This window comes from Phacochoerus africanus, chromosome 1 (assembly GCF_016906955.1).
Source record: "Phacochoerus africanus isolate WHEZ1 chromosome 1, ROS_Pafr_v1, whole genome shotgun sequence".
Taxonomy (NCBI): domain Eukaryota; kingdom Metazoa; phylum Chordata; class Mammalia; order Artiodactyla; family Suidae; genus Phacochoerus; species Phacochoerus africanus.
Window position 1 is genome coordinate 270241193 of NC_062544.1, and position 8538 is coordinate 270249730.

An 8538-nucleotide genomic window follows, 5' to 3' on the forward strand; every position below is an offset into this window, starting at 1 on the left:
AAGTCAGTTTCAATTTTACACTGGTGTGAGGGAGGTATACTTATCTATTTGCTTTTAACCTTTGCTACTACTAGGATGATTTCTCAGATATCTTCCAGGGATTTCTCCAAATGACAAATTAAAAATAGAACAGGAATGATAGCAAGGCTGAAGGGTAGATTGACCTTGAGTACACAGCAAAATGTGATTTAGCTGGTGATTTCAAGATATGTCAGTCAGGAACCTTGCCTACCCACAGACACTTTACAGAGAAATTGACTCGACTGCAGGCAGGCATTTTGGTACTAATTGACCTTTTTCCATCATAGACTTTTTGGTTGGATTAGAAAAGGCCACCTGGTCACTCCTCATATTGGCAAGCCATTTATGGCATTAATTGGACCAAAAAGGTATGTTCAGCCCATCAGATGAACTTAAATTTGGAAATATCAAAATAATGAGACCAGGCAATAGTGGGGGCTAAAAATGAAGGAAGGTGATGCAAGGAGAGAGCAGGTAAAGAGAATGGACCATTTGCGAGGGAGGATCAACTGTAAATAAACAGAAACAAGGAAGCAGAGAAAAAGTGAGCTCAAATGTGCAAGTGAATACATATTGTCTTTTCACTGCATTCCCACATAGAAGGGGTGAGGAAGCCTACACATCTTCATAGTTGGTCCAGACCGCTTTCACAAAAATACCATGGACTGGGTGGTTTCTAAACAACCAAGATGTATTTCTCACATCCCAGAGGCTGGGAAGTCTAAGATGAAGGTGAAGGCAGATTCTGCGTCTGGTGAGAACCCGCTTTCTAATTGACTGTCTCTTCACTGCATTTTTATCAGCCCAGGAGATAAAACTGTTGATACATCACATTTGCATTTGTGTTTATCACATCAGAGTGAGTTTTGGTTTCTTTTTCTACTACAAAGAGGCATTCCATTAGTTTTTCTATATAATTCTTTGCACTACAACCACAAAAAAGATATCATCTCCTTGAAGAATTCCTAAATCTCTCTAGATAAATGCATCCGCTCTCCAGCTCCGTGGAGGCCCTTTTATGAGGGCACTAATTCCATTCACGAAGGCTCCACCCTGGTGACCTAAGCACCAGAAGCCACACCTCCTTATACCATCTCCGTTAGGGGTTAGGGATTTTAAAATAGGAATTTTGGGGGAACACAATCATTCAGACCAAGGCACATGGCACATTCTCCAAGATCACATGCCTGGCCATTGGACAGATCTTATCAGATTTGAAAAAGAGAACTCATGTAATGTCTGCTTTTAGATCACAATGGAATTAAGCTAGAAATCAGCAACAGAAAGATAACTGAGAAATCCCGACATACAAAGGATTAAGCAACATGCTACTAAATAACACATGGGGCAAAAAAGAAATCTCAAGAGAGATTTTTAAATGTTTTAAACTCATTCTAAATATGGCAGGAAGACTGAGTTTCAAGAAGAGGATTGTTATGATTTGAGTTATCTTTTTAGAAAATTACTTTGATTGCTGTTATGAAAAAACAGATTGTAGAAAGACAATGATGCAAGGAGATAATTTTGGAGGCTCGTTTTGTATTTCATTGTGATTTGGATCTGTGTGGTGGCAGAATAGATAGGAGGAATAGATGAGTCTGCTTCCATCATGGAGGTAGAAGAGCAAGAAAAAGCTGTTGATAGAATACATACAAGGGAGGAAAACAGAAAACTTTCAGGTTTTTTTAAAGTCAGTGAGGCAGGTATTAGCCCCATTCACAGAAGGCTGAGAAGGCTGAGAAAGGAAAGGTTTCAAGGGGGGTGAGGTGGGGACATGTGATAAGTTTTGTACATGTTGAGATGCCTAGCTATCCAAATGGAGACGCCAAGTAGGCAATTGAGAGATTGCTCAAGATCAATTCTAAAGACACAAATTTGGGAATCTCCAGTATATTAGTGGGGTTATGGGCTGAATCATGACTCTCAACAAGATAGATTGAAGTCCTAACCCCCAGTACGTAAGGATGTAACTTTTTTTGGAAATATGATCATTGCAGGTGTAATGAGTCAAGATAAGATCATGCTGGAGCAAGTTGGGCCGTACATCCAACATGTCTGGTGTCGTCATAAAAAGAGCAGAAGAGACACATTGATACAGACACACAAGCAGAGAGCACCACGTTATGATAAAGGCAGGAACTAGAGTGATGCAGCTGCAAACCAAGGAAAGCCAAGGATTGCCAGCAAACCATCGAAGCTAGCAAGAGGCAAAGAAAGATTCTCCTCCAAGTTTCAGAGGGAACATGGCCCTGCTGATACACTGACTTTGAATTTCTAGCCTCCAGAACTGTGAGATAATACAGTCCTGTTGTTTTAAATCATCTAGTTGGTGGTACTAGGCTATGGTAGCCCCAGGAAAATAGTAATATTCAATTTAAGGTCAAAGACTGAGATGAAAACATTCAGAAAGAAAATAAATACAGAAAAGAAGGTCAAGAACTAGGTCATAAGGTGCTCCAACTGAAAGGTTCTATGGCATTGTCCCTGTTTCTAAATCTCAGTGGTAGCTGAGTGCTTCCTCCCACATAGATCCTCCAGACATTTTTTTTTCTTGCTTTTGCTTTTTTAGGGCCTCGCCTGTGGCATATGGAAGTTCCCATTCTAGTGATCAGATTGGAACTGCAGCTGCCAACCTATACCACAGCCACAGCAACGCAGGATCCAAGTCTGCATCTGCATCCTATACCACAGCTCAGGGCAATGCCAGATCCTTAACCCACTGAGCGAGGCCAGGGATCGAACCTGTATCCTCATGGGTACTAGTTGGGTTTGTAACCTGCTAAGCCAGAAGGGGAACTCCCAGACATTTTGATCGTGGTTTCTCTTGATACTGAATTTGGGGTTCTGTCTTTTACAGCGACTCATACCCGTGTTGCCTCACCAAGATGAGAGAGAGCAAAGTTGGCAAGCTTGAGGAGTACTACTTTTATTACCATATGTTAAAGGAGTTTATGGTTATGTCTAATTCACTGCCAATAAACAATGGATCCAGAATATTAAGATCTGAAGATTTCAAAGCTCATTCTTCTTCCACTATATCCTGCTATTGTCAATTCTGAGAGGAGCAGCCTTGATAACATTCTGGATATGGTGATATTCTGCTTTAGTGGACACGGATTCTGACCCAGGTGTATGTCCGATATCTCAGACTGAATGATTAACCCACCTTCAAAATGAGACTTTCAAGCTAACGAGGAGGAAATCCTACCTTCTGCCTACTGGAATTAATGACTTTGTTCTATAATTAATCTATTCAGCATACAAGGCTTCTAGTACATGTTCCATCTTGATTATCAACAAAAGATTACCTGCTTTAAGGAAGGTGTGCCATCTTCCACTTTTCTACAGTCACGCATTTTCTATTTCTGTTTCTTAATGTGAGAAATAAGTAGGAGTGCAATAATATTTCTCTTTTATAAGGTTAATTCAAACATCAGAAGGTAAAGAGGCTTATTTACTAACTGTCCATGAAGCTAAAGGTGTAATTAAAATAAATATAGCGTTTTATCTTATCCATTACCAAGCTCATACTACGGATTTTAGTTTTATTTCAGAGTCTTTTCTCAGACCTCTATCCCCAAGACTCAACCAGCCTCTCCTTCTATCTAAGGTTGTTCCATCCCCTTTTGCTCTGATTTCCATCTTCTTCTATCTCCCAGTGACAGTCTTCCTAAGAGAGTTTTGTTCTGCATGGATCTCTTATTCTGCATTTTTGCATCTCTTTCTTTCTTTCTTCATATGTCTCAGTATGTAAACATGACTGCAGATGTTATAAACTGAGAAACTCTGTAGTCTCTTTGGTGATTTTAACTGTTGTGCATAAGTTTTTGGCAAAGCCACGTCTCCACAGATTTTGTTGCTTCTTTGAGAGATGTGTTTCTGATTTATGAATATATTTATAAAGTAGTCTTCTTGTATACTGTGATTTATTCTTTGAGATTGCATGTATTCCTGCTTGAGCAGCTGGTTTCTGGAATGAGGATCTCAGATAAAGAGAACTCCGAGAAAGAGATACAGATATAATTTTAAACTTAGACTGGCAAGAAAACAGAAGAAGAAAAGACACCTGTCTTGTGTGTGAATGTTTTTGTGGACCTTTGATTTCTTAGCAGTGATGTTGTCTAATACTAAATGAGAAGGATGCTGAGAAATGATCTGATGCACGGCTTCTGTGTTCAGACATGATGGCCTTGTTGGGGCCAGTGGAAAACAACATCTTTGTGAAGCTGGGAGTCTTTCTTTAAGGGAGAAGATATTCCTTCAGTTCATCAACCAGGAAAATGGAGATCTTGTGACAAGAAGTTAAAGCTCATGGTAAGATGAAAAGGAAACTTTTCTTTCAGTTGTGGTCTTGGGACAGGACTGACTATAATCAGGATACTGTATAGAGGTGCAGGTTGTTGCTGTCCAACTTGAGAGAGAGAGAAAGAGAGAGAAAGGGAGAAAGAGAGAGAGAGAGACGAATAGCTAGGAATACTGTGGAGCCCTAAAAGTGGGCATGAACCTAGGAGTGCTAAGGTCATGTATATACATCAGAGGTTGAGTTACTGTCTGTAATTTTCCCCATTATCACTAAATCTTCCGTAAGGCATTGCGAGATCCAGCCTGGTTTTGGTTCTGTGGCTTAGGATGTGTTGACATGCTTAACATGGTGACAGCAATGCTGGGTACCAGTCCAGGATGGCTGAACCTGGCAGAGTGGTGATCTTATACCAAGGCAGCAGTAGCCAACTTCATAAGAAGGCCAGCATATTTCAGAAAGGATCACAGAAGCCTCATATGTATAATTACAACATGATTAAGTATCTAGGAAGGTGGATGTGGGCTCAGTGTCATGGCACTTTAGAGCCCTTCATAGACATGTGACCTTCGAGCCTAGAGAACAGAACTTCATCTTCAATGGTTCTTCATTTCCCTTCCACTCTCACAAGAACAAATGTGCCTTTCCTCTAATTCCGAGAATATGCAATGAAAAAGACATGCAAAATAAATGATTGCACTCTTTGTGACCCATGAGGAATGATGGATTTATCAGAGGAGGGATGAAGAAAATATAAAGTGTGTAATAAATAAATCAATCCAGAAACTGTATGTTGGATGTAAGTTGGATGTCTATATTTGACTGTATTAGGAAAATTATTTCCAAGTTTTCTGTGAGAGAGAAAGTGGAGTGAAATATAAATCAGTATTGGGTAATAGGAGAAATGGCAGAGTATATATCAAAAGATCAGAATTCTAATTCTAAATGAAGCTCACTAAGACGGGTTAGTCCTTTTTGCCAATCCTTTGAGCTTCCATTTCCTGGACGGTGAGTTAGGAATATTCATACCTTCTCTGCTTAATTATATATAGTAAGAATAAGATAAAATGACATATGCAAGATGTATGAAATATACTTCTCAGCTGTTACCATTCCATGATGAGTTATATCCCTTTAAAATTCAATCTCTTGACTCTGTGAATATTAAGCATATAGAAATATCTTAAAATGTTAACAGTAGGTGGTATACTACTTTCCATATTATACACTGAGGAACTTGAATAAAAATACTTTCAATTGCACATTTCATTTTTTAAAAATTCAAAGTTAAAACTTTATACAATTTAATATTATTATCTTAGGGATTATAAGCAAAAATAATAACAAGCATTGCCATCCACCAAAAGAAGCATTCTCAGTTTTTCACTTGCTGCAGGTTTATTTTTCTTTATTTCATTTTCTTAAGTCCATTATAATAAAGTGTATATGGTATCATTTGTACCCCTTAATGTAAAATGTTGAAAGCATAGAATTTTTGGTTGGGGAGTAGTTATAAAGGACAAAAAATAGTTCCCTGTTTTAGGTCTTCTTGAGCTACCTTGACAAAATACCACAGATTAGGTAGTTTAAATAAGAAAAAATTATTTTCTCACAGTTCTGGATGCTCCTGTTTTTGTCTTCCTATCTTCATCTTTTAATTCATACTCTAAATATGTAGGAATATATGTATCATATGTGCATAGTAATAATAAGCTCATAGCGACTAAAAAGAAATGAAAACTAATAGCACATATGACTATAGTAAGAAAAGTAATCTCTAAATTGTTGACATGCTGAACATGAAAATGATGTCAAGAAAAGTGTATTATCTTTATTTCATTTGAAAAATTTCATATTTTTCTCCATAAAATATTTTATTATTTCTTTAATTAAAATAACTTGAAGAATTGTCTTTGAAAGGAAGCTATCTGAGAGAAGGGCACAGAATGCAACCTTGTGTTCTAGGAAGCTTCATCTATTTCCATGGTAGTTATATATATTTCCATGGTAGTATAAATATCTTATCAACTGATGTAAAGGCAGAGAGAGAGAGAGAATATGAGAAGGGGAGAAATAAGTTTTCTTTTTACATAAGCTGGTTTGGGATAAAAATATTTTTTGAAATCATACATTTTAGAAATACTCATAGAAACATGCAGATGGTCATTTATATCTGGCAGTTCACAACTGATGAAAATCCCTTTGGGACAAATAACCATTACTGCTAATTCTGTAAAATTTCATGTCTACTTTTTTGTTTGCTTTTTAATAATGAAGATTCATATCAAATCTATGGTACAGTATTAACGTATGAGGATGTGCCTGCTTAATTTATGCTTTATCCCCACCCCTCAAGTAACAGAAGTGGGGATAAAGCAGTTTGTATACATTGCTGACTACAGTCTTGAGTTTTGCCACTATTCAATAAGGAGATGAAACTGGTTTAGATGACATCATTGCGTTCATTTAAGTGTCTGTGACTATTCTGCTGTGGACTCAAGTCGTGTGATTTTTATTCACTTGGAATAAATATACCCTCAATGATCATCTTGATACCTAGAACTATTTTTGATTGTTACTGATACTTAAGATAGCTGGAATGTTATTAGCTGGTCTTAGAGATCCAGTATACATTTAACTGAATTGACATTTTATGAAGGAATGTGTTTACCAGGTATCCATTTCTGCGGCTGCTACATTTTAAAGCAACCACTCCACTTTCCTGCTGTATCTCCCCACTTAGCAAGTGAATAGGAAATTAAAACCAATTTTAATATTGCACAAAGCAAAACATAATTAAGAAAATATGTAAAAAACTTAGCTGCAAGCTCATAATGTAGTTCAAAGCTAAACAGAAATATTTTTTAATCATTAGCTCGTTTGAGTTACATGTCAGCTTCCCAAGACTATAGTAAGAAAAGTCATCTCTAAATTGTTTAAACCTAAGTGCAGATGTCTGTTTAAATCTAAGTGCAGAGCTTAGTACTTCATTATTACACCATCGTGTGGTGTAAAAGGAAGTAAAATGTCCCTCCTTCCTCCCCTCCTTCTCTCCTGTCCATACTTGGGGATAGAGTATGATAAGAATGCTTGGGCGTCCAAGACAGTCTTGGCGGAGAATCGCTGCGGTTTCCTGCTTCAACCGTGCTTGGACTGAACCCGGCGCTGTCACCCGCCCCAGCCGGCCGCTCGGAACCAACCCTCATCACCTCCTCACAGTGCCCTTGGACCCACCCGAGGCCACCGCCGCCGCCGCCACCACGTCTCCCCAGCCACGACCTCGTGCCCCTCGCAGGTGCGCCAGAACTACCACCAGGACCCAGAGGCGGCCGTCGACCGCCAGATCAACCTGGAGCTCTATGCATCCTACGTCTTCCTGTCCATGTCATACTATTTTGACCGCGATGATGTGGCTTTGAAGAACTTTGCCAGATTCTTTCTTCACCAGTCTCCTGAGGAGAGGAACCTGCTGAGAAACTGATGAAGCTGCAGAACCAAGGAGGTGGCAGAATCTTCCTTCAGGATATCAGGAAACGAGAGCGGGATGACTGGGAGAATGGGCTGACTGCAATGGAATATGCACTGCACTTGGAAAAAAAAAACAAAAAACAAAAAAACATGAATCAGTCACTGATGGAACTGCATGAACTGGCCACTGACAAAGATGACCCCACTTGTGTGACTTCATTGAGATGCATTATCTGGATGAGCAGGTGAAATCCATCAAAGAATTGGGTGACCACTTTACCAACCTGAACAGGATGGGGGCCCCCAATGTACGGCCTGGTGGAATATCTCTTTGACAAGCACACCCTGGGGAGCAGTGAGAGCTAAGCCCTAAGCTGGCCTCCCGGAGCCACCGGGTGACCTCCCTGGTCACCAAAGCAGTGCTTGCATGTTTGGGCTACCTTCACCCTTTCTATAAGTCCTACCAAAACAGCTACTTCAGTTCTTTCCTTAGTACCATTCTTTCAAATAAAGTCATTTGGTACCAAAAAAAAAAAAAAAAAAAAGAATAGTACCGAGCCCAAACTCATACTGCTCTTTGCACAACAGGCCAGTAAATCAAGAAACAAGTTGCTGGGGCAAGGAATAGTGATTCTATTTAGAAACTCAGCAGAACATAAGACGGTAGACTAGTATCCCAGAAAACAATCTCCTCTGAGTTAGAATTCAGGCTTCTTTTATAAAAGAGGAGGGGTGGGATTGGTTGTCGC

The 8538-nt window shown here is 39.1% G+C and overlaps 1 pseudogene; it reads left to right on the forward strand.

Annotated features, from left to right (window-relative positions):
- The first annotated feature begins 7398 nt into the window (after positions 1-7398).
- Positions 7399-8170, forward strand: LOC125111387 (ferritin heavy chain-like; annotated as a pseudogene).
- Positions 8171-8538: the final 368 nt, after the last annotated feature.